This window comes from Notolabrus celidotus, chromosome 17, assembly GCF_009762535.1.
Source record: "Notolabrus celidotus isolate fNotCel1 chromosome 17, fNotCel1.pri, whole genome shotgun sequence".
In the NCBI taxonomy this organism is placed as follows: Eukaryota; Metazoa; Chordata; class Actinopteri; order Labriformes; family Labridae; genus Notolabrus; species Notolabrus celidotus.
Genome location: NC_048288.1, coordinates 3,009,860 through 3,021,572, shown reverse-complemented (window position 1 = coordinate 3,021,572; position 11,713 = coordinate 3,009,860).

The following is an 11,713-nucleotide window of genomic DNA, read 5'->3' as shown; positions in this document are numbered from 1 at the left end:
GACAGCTTCAGGCCACAGACACTGGCCAGAGCAAGGCCACTCTAACCCAATTGGACCATCAATTACTACTGATTAGCTTCAAAGTAGCATCTGTCTCAGGAAGCATTTAACCAATATGTTCTCCATAGTGACATATGGACACAGAATTAACTGTCATATGTCAGTGTGGGTTAATGTTGTTACCTTTCTGACATGTTCAGAAGGACCAATATTTGGCTCATGGAATCCGACAGGGCACCTGGCTGCTTCGTGTCTCTGACAAACATGAAGGAGGATTAAATCATTTAGGGTAATGCTCTTGAAGTATCAAACTTACATGTGTTCAGCTGTTTGTTTTGTATCCTGCGTTAAGAAGCCATTTTAAACCACAGAAAGACAGAAAAGCACATTTGAAGAATGCAGTGAAAAGTTCAGGCTTTATGAAATAAGCAGAATGGTTGGATTGTATTTACCTGTTAAAGTAAGGAGCTCGGAGGATACCCAGGAGAATATGTGTCAGTCAAGCCCATGGAGTTGGTAAAACAATCTGTCAATGTGATTTTGTGTGCATGTGTGTCAGTGCAGCTGTGTGTGTGTGGGCATTTTGGTGTGTGTGTGTGTGTGTGTGTGTGCATGTGTTGGTAAAACAATCTGTCAGTGTTTTGACAGCCATGTCACACGCCGGGGATCAGTCTCGGGGGATCCTGCGATGAGAACTCCTGATTACCCCTCTGTGCATGAATCCTATATTTAACCCCGGCAACCGTGACTTTGGTGCGGCACGGATGAGTTGCTTTTCGGGGGAAAATTGTTTTGCAGCAGGTGCAGAGGGTCGCACGGGGCATGGAAAAAGTTTTCAAGGTGACACGAGGCACAGTGGTGTAGCAATGAATTCCTCTGCCATCTGTCTATCATTAAGGTAAGCTGTTTGGGAACAGCGTCACTTTGGCTCATAGAAGTCATGTAAGGTGTTCAAACAAAGGCTTCTGCAAGACACTAACGCTTTAATCAGGGGATGTTTCTTCATTTTCACACAGATTTAAATATCAATATATGTTAGAAAGGTGTAGATTATATTAATACAGAATCAGAAATACTTAATTTATCTCGGGGGGAGATTCAGTCTTTACAGTTGCTCTATACACAATAAGTAAGAATATCAAATAACATTAATAGAAGAAGTAATTAATAAGATAAAATACAAATACAATGAAAAAAATGATAATAGAAGTATGTGCAGAAGACAGAAGAAGTTCTGTATAAAATGAATACATGGTTGAAGTCCCCAGAGATCAGGAAGAGGGCACTCTGGTGGTCTGTCTAGAGATCAGGAAGAGGGCACTCTGGTGGTCTGTCTGGAGATCAGGAAGAGGGCACTCTGGTGGTCTGTCTCGAGATCAGAAAGAGGGCACTCTGGTGGTAACTGGTGGTGGATGTAACTCTGCTTGTTTTTATTTATTTCATCACAATGTTTTTATTTATTGTGTTTTAATCTGTCTGTAAAGTGACCTTGAGTGCTTTGAAAGGCGCTTCTAAATAAAATGTATTATTATTATTATTACTCTGGTGGTCTGTCTAGAGATCATGAAGAGGGCACTCTGGTGGTCTGTCTAGAGATCATGAAGAGGGCACTCTGGTGGTCTGTCTAGAGATCATGAAGAGGGCACTCTGGTGGTCTGTCTAGAGATCATGAAGAGGGCACTCTGGTGGTCTGTCTAGAGATCATGAAGAGGACACTCTGGTGGTCTGTCTGGAGATCAGGAAGAGGGCACTCTGGTGGTCTGTCTAGAGATCTGGAAGAGGGCACTCTGGTGGTCTGTCTGGAGTTCAGGAAGAGGGCACTGGTGGTCTGTCTGGAGTTCAGGAAGAGGGCACTGGTGGTCTGTCTGGAGATCAGGAAGAGGGCACTCTGGTGGTCTGTGTAGAGATCAGAAAGAGGGCACTCTGGTGGTCTGTCTAGAGATCAGGAAGAGGGCACTCTGGTGGTCTGTCTAGAGATCAGGAAGAGGGCACTCTGGTGGTCTGTCTAGAGATCATGAAGAGGGCACTCTGGTGGTCTGTCTAGAGATCATGAAGAGGGCACTCTGGTGGTCTGTCTGGAGATCAGGAAGAGGGCACTCTGGTGGTCTGTCTAGAGATCAGGAAGAGGGCACTCTGGTGGTCTGTCTAGAGATCTGGAAGAGGGCACTCTGGTGGTCTGTCTAGAGATCAGGAAGAGGGCACTCTGGTGGTCTGTCTAGAGATCAGGAAGAGGGCACTCTGGTGGTCTGTCTGGAGATCAGGAAGAGGGCACTCTGGTGGTCTGTCTAGAGATCTGGAAGAGGGCACTCTGGTGGTCTGTCTGGAGATCAGGAAGAGGGCACTCTGGTGGTCTGTCCGGAGATCAGGAAGAGGGCACTCTGGTGGTCTGTCTAGAGATCAGGAAGAGGGCACTCTGGTGGTCTGTCTGGAGATCAGGAAGAGGGCACTCTGGTGGTCTGTCTGGAGATCAGGAAGAGGGCACTCTGGTGGTCTGTCAGGAGATCATGAAGAGGGCACTCTGGTGGTCTGTGTAGAGATCAGGAATAGGGCACTCTGGTGGTCTGTCTGGAGATCAGGAAGAGGGCACTCTGGTGGTCTGCCTGGAGATCAAGAAGAGGGCACTCTGGTGGTCTGTCTACAGATCAGGAAGAGGGCACTCTGGTGGTCTGTCTACAGATCAGGAAGAGGGCACTCTGGTGGTCTGTCTGGAGATCAGGAAGAGGGCACTCTGGTGGTCTGTCTGGAGATCAGGAAGAGGGCACTCTGGTGGTCTGTCTAGAGATCAGGAAGAGGGCACTCCGGTGGTCTGTCTGGAGATCAGGAAGAGGGCACTATGGTGGTCTGTCTGGAGATCAGGAAGAGGGCACTCTGGTGGTCTGTCTGGAGATCAGGAAGAGGGCACTCTGGTGGTCTGTCTGGAGATCAGGAAGAGGGCACTGGTGGTCTGTCTGGAGTCTGTCTATGGCAGCGTTGAGAACGTTGGACGCTGTAGTCTGGTTGGCAGAGGGGGGATGTAAACAGCTACCAGTATGACATGTGAGATCTCCCTGTGCAGATAATATGGTCGGAGGCCCACAGGGCTCTCGCTGCTATCCCGGTCTGCCCGGACAGTCTGGAAGCCGTCAATGGTGACGTTGTGGTCGGGAATATCCTGTTGCAGCCATGTTTCCGTGAAGCACACCATGCTACATTCCTGAAACTCCGTCTGACTCCTGGCTAGTCCTGTTAGCTCGTCCATCTTATTATCCAGAGATCTCACGTTGCCCATGATGAGAGAGGAGAGACACAGCTTCTATCTCCTCTCCATAAAATTATGTCTTCTTATACCTCCTCCTTTGTAGCTCTATGCCTCCTCTGTCTCTATGGGTCCTAAATCCCCAGAGTCCTGCAGGAACATCCAGCGGTTCTGCCGACGAACCAGCCGGCTGGCTTCATCTCAACCAGCTGAGCATGAGTAAAAACCAAACAAGGCGGGTTTGCCGGGCAACAGTAATGCGAGTAAAAGTTAAAGTTGGTGATTTCATCGTGAAAAACAGTCAACAACTCTCACCAACAGAAGGCCAAAAGAGGTCACAACTTCAACAAACTGCCAGAGAAAAGTCCGACAAAGTTTGATGAAGAAAGAGAAGAACAGTCAGAAAGAAGAATGAACGAAGAGAAGTGACTCAGGCTGCATGCACGGTTGGTGCATGTTGGGGAGGTTTTATTTCCTGTTGATCATGCTGAATTTACTGTAGAATCATGCTGTTTGATCACCACATGATTCGTATTCTGTCAGCCAATGAGCAGCTTCCCCTGAAGCTTTTAGAGGTCAAGTGCCTTGCTCAAGGGTACCCCTTCTATAATTGTCAACAATTACAGAAGGGGTACACATTTCTTAAACTACAAGTTGGGACCTGAAATGAATCAGGGGCCGGTTTTTGGTGGGTACCCTGATGGAGAGAGCGCTCGTAAGTTTCCTTGCGACTTGGACCCACTATGAGGATAAATATCTCAAATTTCACTTAGGGCCTGAGAACGAGCCTGCTGCAGAGTATTAATGGTTCAGTAGGGGATGCACACAGTAATATAAGCCCTGTGTGCTGCAGAAAAAAAACACTGTGGTGGTTTTCTCTTCTGTGTGTTAATGGCAGTGGCAGGGTGACATAACATAACTCTTGATTTATAAGGCTATTTGAAATGCCATCGCTCGCGGGGTTGTACCCATAGAGCAGGCGGGGAGGATCGCTGACAGCTCACTGACTACAGGATGGTGAGACAGAAACGCCTGGTGTGTCTGTCTGTGGAGCTTTCCCTCCTCACGTCTGCGTCGACTGTCTTTTGTTCTGTCTCATCTGTTCTCGACACTCCTCTGAGAGTCACTCGCTCTCCTACTTTCTTTCTGAGCAGCTGTCCTGACAAAAGGTTGTAGCTCCACTGTAATTTTAAAGCTCAAACAGGAACACTCATAGCATGTCAAGTTCAGAGGACAGACTGTACTGGGAACCTTTACTCAGGTAGAAACTATTCACTTTTGTCTTATGACGAGATTCAGGAATGCATGAGGGATGTTCATCTACAGAGGAGATATTAGTCCTTGAAAATTGACATTACATCAGAGGAAAACACTTGTGTCTCACATCCTGCTAGCTTCATCTGACTTTACGTTCTCGGTAACACTTTACAATAAGGGTCCCTTAATCAGCATTAGTTAATGCATTATTAAGCATTAATTAACAGTTTAATAATAGTTTAATAATCGTTACAATGTATTACCTAACATTAACTAACACATTAGTTAGTGCATTAATAAGCAGTTAATTAATGTCCACTGCTCAGAGTTAATTAATACATTATTAAGCATTAATAAAAGTTACAAAACTTAATTAGTTAACCATTAGTGAATGCTTTCTGGACCCTTATTGTAAAGTGTAACACATGCATCACTTGAGTAACACATTATAAATGCTAAACTGCCTCATAAGCATTACTTAACCATAATTAAGCATTAGTAAATGCTTTTTGGACCCTTATTGTAAAGTGTAACACATGCATCACTTAAGTAACACATTATAAATGCTAAACTGCCTCATTAGCATCAGCATAAGCATAAGCGTGTGCATCACTTTTAAGTGTCCTCTGGAAACACTTGTGTTGTGTTGCTGTCTATTTGCAGCGTGTTTTTCTAATGTATTGTGTTGTGGTCTTTGCATTGCATTTTCTAAATGCTGCGCATGTGTTGTCAAATTGATGAAGATGTTTTCTTAATTTTCTTGTGTTTTGTCTTTTTGCATATGTTTTCTTAAGTTGCAGTGCTGTGAGCTCTCAGGGCCACCGTACTTCTCTGTGCCAGTTGAGATGTTATCTGTGATTATCTGTTTTATTCTAAATAAAATGTGTTGAATTCTTTATATGTGTTGCTTCAACTACATTTCAACTCATTTTGCTTCAGCGTATGTGTTACCTAAGGGATACATGTGTTACACTTTACAATAAGGGTCCAAAAAGCATTCACTAATGGTTAATTATGGTGAAGTAATGCTTATGAGGCAGTTTAGCATTTATAATGTGTTACTCAAGTGATGCATGTGTTACACTTTACAATAAGGGTCCAGAAAGCATTCACTAATGGTTAACTAATTAAGTTTTGTAACTTTTATTAATGCTTAATAATGTATTAATTAACTCTGAGCAGTGGACATTAATTAACTGCGTATCAATGCATTAACTAATGTGTTAGTTAATGTTAGGTAATACATTATAACGGTTATTAAACTATTATTAAACTGTTAATTAATGCTTAATAATGCATTAACTAACGCTAATTAAGGGACCCTTATTGTAAAGTGTTACCACGTTCTCTGCTCGCTCTAAACTGCTGCGTAATTTACATAAATACCTCTTCACTATACTTTATACTGCTTGTTACAAGGCTACCAAATAAAGACATGAACAAGCTGACACAAAATATTTATTTAAAGTTGATTTTATTGATTTTAAAATATGTATCAGTAAAGCTAGAAGCTAATCCTGCTCACTCCATGTTTATTAATGCGTCCCTGGCTATGAAGTCTCATCAGCCTTGATGAGTCAACATTAAACTGGACATTTCAATTAATGGTCAAGTGAGATAAGTTCGCTTTTATAATAGATTACATTGAACTGAACCTGTTCACTGATGGCAAGGTTCAACGAGGTGAGCAGGACTTCTGCAGGAATATTTATGTTGACTTTTTCTGCCCTCATTTAGCTTTCCTTCCTCTTTTTGACGTTGACTCACCTTTAATCATAAATGAGTCAAATGTCGCAGCTTTGAATTTGGTTGGCGTTATCTCTGCCTCTTCTGGTTTCAGTGACTTTGTAGAGATCAGCAGGTTAGAGATGCTCTCTCCAGCTCTGGATAACAGGACAGGATATTTCCCCACTTTCAAGACCATCCTGAGACCACACTCACGTTATTACCACAATGTTTACCAATTTCAAATGCTAACAAAAATTACAGTTTTGCCACAGTGTCAACAGGCAGAGGGGGAAATGTGTTGAACACCTTTCTGCGTGTGTGATAAGGTTGTCCTAAGCGTTGCTTTTGTTATTGAGAATCAACTGCTGTTGGCGTTTTAACGAATAAGAATCAAGAATTCAACACAGTTTTGGGACTGTGGCACAGTGGTACAGGTCCCAGGTCCTGAAGTCCACATGGGCAAGACACTTAACCCCAAACTACAGTGTGTGTTTGGCATTGGTTAATACTGATGGGTCTTTACCATAGACTGTATAAAATATGGACATAGTATCCGTGACGTCACCCATCTGTTTCTGACGCGCTGTTTTGAGGCCAATCGCCGGCGGGAACGCTGTGGAACGAGTGTGAGGTAAAGAGGCGGGCTTTGAGCCTCCTCGCCAACAGCTACAGTGTTCCCGTGTGACAGGTTGAAAAGCATTTTATAAGTTAAAAAGAGTTTAAAAAACAGTTTACTAAGTTCATTGTTTATAACAAAGCTAAAATCTACATTGTGTCTAAAAACAAAATGATTTCATAAGTTTTAGAGAGTGATTATAAATCATATAGAAACATTCAAGTCATTTGAAATACATAAAGTCAGTTAATGGTTAAAAACAAACAGTAATTACGCTAAGGGTGTTTAAATATACTGTTTTACTATGTTTTCTATCGTTTAAAAGTAAGATTTATTCATGTTGATCTGTGATCTACTTAGCAGTCTGTGTCAGATGTTCATCTGTGATTGATTGCTTCGGTCTCCACCTGCAGAGCAGGGAGATCACGCTTTTTTCTGCATTCTATTAAACGCTCTGGATGAGGAAACACAACACGATCACGCTCGTGATTCTTTCTTTTTTTTTTTAAAGTTATATTTTTGGCCTTTTGCCTTTATTTGAGAGGACAGCTGAAGAGAGACAGGAAATGTGGGGAGCAGAGAGTGGGGGACGACATGCAGGAAATGGTTGACCGGCCGGGAATCGAACCGGCAACCCCTGCGACGAGGACTATAGCCTCTGTATGTGGGGCGCTTAGACCGCTAGGCCACCAGCGCCTCTCGTGATTCTTTCTTCACTTTTTCCACGAGTGTAACACCCGCCTGTCAATCAAGTCAGCTGTGCCTCTCATTGGAAGACTTGTAATCTCAATATCTTCAAAATGGCCGCGTTAGAAAATAATTCACCCCCCGTACAGTGTGTGTCGATCGAGACATGAGCTATCCAGACTACACTCGTCTTTTGTACCAGGCTGTAAACATGTTTATTTCTGCTGTAAAGATCGGCTTTTTTGAATTGGTGTGTATGTGGTTTCTGGTACATCCAGAGCCAGCCTCAAGCTGATCCTCGATGAACTGCAGTTTTTAGAACTTCATCGTTGGACTCATATTTTTAGACTGGAGGTTGCTGCTTGGTCTTTACATAGCAGCCTCTGCCATCAGTGTGTGAATGTGACATGTAATCTCAATCAATCAATCTTTATTTATAAAGCATCAAATCCCAACAAACGTTATCCTCAGACTCTTTCCAAACAGAGCAGGTCTAGACCGTACTCTATGTTCTATTATTAACAAAGACCCAACATCAAGACAGGATCAGATCCAGTCCCATCTTACAGACAGGACTCAGTCTGATCTCATCGTAATCCACCATGAGCAGAGTACTTGGCAGCATTTAGCAAGTTACAGTGGCAAGGACAAACTTCCTTTAACAGGCAGAAACCTCCAGCAGGACCAGACTCATGTTAGACACACATCTGATGAGACCGTGTTGGGGTACTGTAAAAGCACTTTGAGTGCTATATATAAATACAGTTGATTTAGAAGCAATGAAGCTGGGTAATACTGTTTGTTATTATCATTTACCTGCAACAAGTAGCTTTTTGGGTTAACTAGTCATACCATATAGTTTTAGTAGTCCTGGAGGCCAAAATGTGAGCGACCTGATTGGCATGCTCATCATTCAGATATGTTTTTTTTATAAATCTATATTACATAAGCCTGATGTAAAGATGCAATGCACCAAGTAAAGTCTTAAATGAAGGTGAGGGGAGAGGTCAAGAGGTAGAGGTGTGTCCAGGTATGAGAGTAATGCATTCAGAGTAACATCTGTTTGGCCCTGAGGGTTCAAACTTGGAGAAAACAAGTGTAAGTGATCAGTTTTAAGCATTTTAAACGCTCCATGATCATATGTGTCTGATTTTTTTTTACAGTGAACCTGCAGACTTCATGTCCATGTGCCTGTGTGTGTTTGGTTGTAAGTGTGGACGGGGGAGTTTTTTAAAGCTGACACATAAGAAGAGTCACTGTGAGACGCCAAATCTCTGTAGCAGCTAAGACAAAAGCCCAGGTGGGGTCATCCATTGTCATGCACATAAGTGGACACATATGATACCTGTTTGTAAGCATGTTCACATTACCAAAGACATTTTGGAAAGCGACATGCTGTAATGTGATCTCTGAAAAATAGCAGCAAACACAATATAAGGCAGAAGCAGGTTTGACTGGGTGGGAACCGAAGGAGCGTCGGTGCTCGACGGGGGAATTCCTGAATGAAATAAATCCCAACACTGTCAAACAAGCTGAGCTGTTTGTGTGTTTAGGTATGTTTGAAGAATGTTGCCACTGTACATTGTCACTGTTGACAGGGAAACTGAACACTGCTTTAAATGCAGGGGAATATTAGCAAAGGGAAACAGATAGGAGGATCATTGCTTAAAGAATGTGGCTCCTGAAAGAAAACCACAAAGGCACCTTAAAATGATCCTGTTTCACCGAGGCTCTTTAAACTCTGACAACATCAGTCAGGTTGAGAAGATGTCAGGTGGGCTAAATGCTCCTTAAAGCCTCTCAGGTCTATTCTGATGGAGCTCAAAATGTAGCTTTTGGATCAGGCTTCAGATGTCTTTTGAGAAAGGACAATTTTAAAAATCTACCGACAGGCATTTCAGTCTCTACAACGTTCAATCAGCTTGAAGAGTTGAAACTGTGACAAATTTAAAAATACTAAATTATCCTACCAATAAGGGATGATCCTCTGATGATTAAACAATGCCAACAAAGAACATCTTGAAATGTTAGCAGGTTAACCAGTTTTTTAAGACTCACAGCTTGTTTTTGTTTCTGTTTGCACAGTTTGTTTTATTGTTACTGACAGACAATCTCCATAACGGCCAAATTCCACCGGATCCGTGTCCAGTCGGTTTCTGATCCGTCACAGCACCGGATCTGATAGGTTTCTATTCTAGTCAATGTGTTAACTTCCACTGGATCCGCTCCGTTTTGTTCCGGCTGATTCTGCAGGTCGGAGTCCTCCGGATCAGATACACAAGACTTCTATTTTTGCAGGATGCCGGAGCACGACACATCAATCTCAACAGAGCAGATGGAGCGGGACAGGAAGTCAGGTTTCACCAAAACAAAATGAAAACATCCGGTTAATTTTCAGAATAAAACACTCTGTGTTATCACCAGATCGTATTTCACTTAACTACAACAACAAACCGTCATGATGAGCGGAGCCAGGCCTGGAGTCAACAGGTCAGAGGTTTTCAGAGGACCAGAAAGACAACATGGATGAGGAGAGGAGGAGGAGAATCCTTGATTCAGTGATTACTGCAGGAAAACCTCGGTCACATGACTCCAGCTGTCCGGCGGTCCTGCAAAATGCAACCGTTGGGTGTTGAGGGACAAGAGAGCAAGGAGCCAGACTGCAGCAGATCAGAGACGGACCGGACACTGATCTGGTGGAAGTCCCGTGTAAGAATCTCCAGGAGAAACGTGCTGCAAATGGAGACATGATGCACATTCGTAAACACATGCATGAGTCTACAACAAATGCAACAGTGGAGAGACGCTGCACTCAGGCCTGGAGCTCTTCTATGGTCGTGTCTTGACTTTTCTTCAGCGTGTGTTTTCTGTGTTTGTGTGTTTTTTTAATTTGCATCATTTATGTATTTGCTGCACATTTGATGTTAATAAAGTTGTTTGTCTTTTAGTAACTGTTATTTTTCATTTGCAGCACATTCATACTGTTGCATTTGTTTTGAACTTTTGCATGTGTTCATGAATTTGCAGCATGTCTGATGAAGTTTTTTTTAGGCCAATCAGTGAGCATTGAAAGGTTCTGTGGATCTCTCATTTGTGCTAACTGAAGTCAGCTCTGTGTGGCTGTGACAATAGCAGATAAGTCACATCTCATGGGGCTGGACTGAGACTGCTAAAGGTATTTGACTGACAGGCTGCACAGCTCTGATTTAGAGCGTTCACATATTTTAAATTTGATTATGATGCACAAACATGGAGGGAACAGTGAGGCATGGTTAAAGCAGCAACCTGTGGGAACTCCGAGTGTGCTGTTTGTAACTGTGACTCATGCAGTCTGCCATTTTTGTGGTTGGGGTAAATGCTCTGACCCCAGCATCAGTCACCATCAGCCCACAGACAGGCTCTCATTTTACCGTCTGAGGAATTTACCGCCCGATTCAGGGCTGGAGCTGCTGTAAGACGGCACTACACTAATCCAAATCAGCACTAACCCTGAGTGAAAAATTATACCAACAGTTTTTTCATCACAGAATGAATGAATCTGTCATATTTTGAGCGCTCCTTCTGGTAGCTTTGTTCTTGTCCTGGCTTGTTTAAAGTGGAAGCCACAGCTAAATCACAGTGATGACAAGCAATCCTACTCAGCCAAACATCGTTAGGGTTTTTAAAATGGTGTTGTCTTACTGGAACTCCGTCAACAGATTAAGAAAAGAAGTAAAAAAACCCATCCTGAATAAATACGGTAAACCCTTGGATCATGTCAGTGTTCACCTCCGTGAGTCACCGCAGTCTGCATGGGAGGTCATGTTCAAGCAGATCAGGAGTCACCTCATGAATGTGTGTTTCCTTTGTGATTAAATCTAGCTCTTGACTTAATGCACTTAGTGATGATCCATCCTTAATAACTCACACCTTCAAACCCCTGTTTGGGTCTTTAAAGAAACATAAGCAGACAAATTTACATCGACTCTGACTTCTAGCTTGTGGCCCTCCCAAATCTTCTTGTATCCAACCCCCCCTCCTTCCTTCAAACACGCAGTCCTGTTATCACCCTTGCTTCCTCTTCCCTCCTTCCCACTCCCTCTTTTATTTTTCAAAGCATGAGAACAGGGCCGGGGCGATTAAGGAATCCTAGCCCTGGCTAATCACCCTGGACTGGAGCACTTCCGCTACGCTGATTACCGAGGAAACCA